The following is a 2,185-nucleotide window of genomic DNA, read 5'->3' as shown; positions in this document are numbered from 1 at the left end:
ATATATATATATATATATATATATATATATATATTTTACAGATGTATGTATTGAATACATATATGTATATATTCTTATTCTTATTGCAATAGCTACTGATATAATGAAAAAAAAATAAAATGTTAAGATGTAAAACATAAATGTTATAATGTCTGGAGCAAAAAATAACATTCAGAAATTTTCAATGTGTATAATTTTCAAAATGCATATATTAATAACATAAATAAAAATAAAAAGACGTGGCATATTTCAATTAAATGATTTAATATGAAATGGTTAAATAAATATTATGATTATTATATAATGTAATTGTTATAATCCTATCCTAATTTTTCAGAGTTCATCCATATTCATTCATAATACAAATTTATGGCCACTTGGAAGAGAATAAAATAACATGACAGAGCGGGACACACGTAACTGCAATTATGAATCAGATGGTGTAAATATTTTATGCGATGCTACTGACCAACTTTAATCGTTTATAAAAAACTATTGTGATATTTTCATGTCAAGATTTTTTATTTCAATTAATCTTAACTATGTGATGGTTACAAAGCATTCTAATAATTTTCACGGGAATACTTAGTATTTTTTTTAATCTTTATATTCGCGGATGTTTAAATAGCGTGTGTCAAAACGAAATCTAATATGGATTTATACGAAATAAATTATGACTGAAATTATTTTATATTCTCGCCGACGAAACCGACAAAACTACTCTCACACAATGATTAGCATAGAAAAAGGACTTATCTTACGTCCGTCGTTTCACAGAATAACTTTTACTATCGGACACGGCGGATTTGTAAAGCTAAATTTAATTTGAAAAGCAGATTTATGTGCCACGCTGTGCTCTTCTTACGCCGAAACTGTTCCTCGTTTCTTAATTACGTCTCCAGATCTGCTCTTGCCGTTTTACGATTCGCATTTATCACGAGCCTCGTAAGATTCCAAGTGAAAATATACTGCTGAGAAACAAGAGGTGGGCGGAAAAGAGAGGAGGAAGAGAGGAGAGGAAACTGTGCTTCGTTAAGACGTTTAATTTTATATGGCTGCGAGGAGTCGTCGCCACAGCTCTTATTTATTTTCTCACAAGACATACTCTGCTGCGACGATCAAACAACAAAAACTGAAATCCCGAGCAAGCTCCGATTAATGTTTAATTACAACCGAATAGTTCTCAATCCTATCATTCCCAGGCGCTTTTTCTTTTTCTACTTTGCTACTTAAGTCGTTCAAGCGTATCGAAAAAGAGCGGATACAAAAACTTGAGCGATTCTTTTTTGAAGCATTTAAAATTTTAAATTAACGAGCGATATACATACAAAAGTAAAAACTTTTGCAATCTTACTCGTATATGCGATCAAAAAGATACCTTAATAAAAATGCTCTTTTCCATGCATAAATCCTTTACAACGGATGTAACTAAGTAGTGCAGCGAAAAACTGTAACTATTGGAAAAAATTCTTAAAAAATATCGAAATATATAATACATTACAATCTCTTAAAATTAGCAATTTTAATTCCTTTGATTTATTTTATACCATTGACAATCTCTCATTGACTTGAACTTTGACCCTTTATTGTCAACTGGTTTATACTGACTTATATACTTTATTTCAGTGGAGTTTTTAGATACTAAAAAGGAAAAAGTTGAGCCGTTTAGAAACTTTCTAGGCAGACGATCAAATGGATAGATGGCAATATTGCAAAATTATAAAGTAATTTGTTTACTTAATACTATGATAGATTTTTATTAAAAGTATGCGTCTACAATTATGAATTGGCAATACATCTTATTTATCGCTTCATCAGAAAAACGTTATCAAAATAGTTGAAACAATTAACAAGTGAATTGTCAGAAAGTATCATATAGTTTTATAAAATTAGAACGACAAATTAAATTAATATTAATAGCGTTAGCGTAGACCAGAAATTGCTTCCATTAGCTATAATTTCTAGAATACATTAAATACCCATTATAAAAGTTATGTATTAATCGATATCCTAACGCCAAGCTTTCGACATCACCGTAATATGAACGAGGTTTCTCTGCGCTATCAGCGATTATCGAGGAAAAAGGATTGTACTAATCGACAATTTCATTGGAGCAGAGGGTAAATGCGGCGCTCTCTAACGCATCAAGATAAATCTGTGGGATATACTTGCCGGATGACTCTCG

The sequence above is a fragment of the Atta cephalotes genome, assembly GCF_000143395.1.
Source record: "Atta cephalotes unplaced genomic scaffold scaffold00003, whole genome shotgun sequence".
Classification (NCBI taxonomy): domain Eukaryota; kingdom Metazoa; phylum Arthropoda; class Insecta; order Hymenoptera; family Formicidae; genus Atta; species Atta cephalotes.
Note: the sequence above shows the minus strand (reverse complement) of the source record.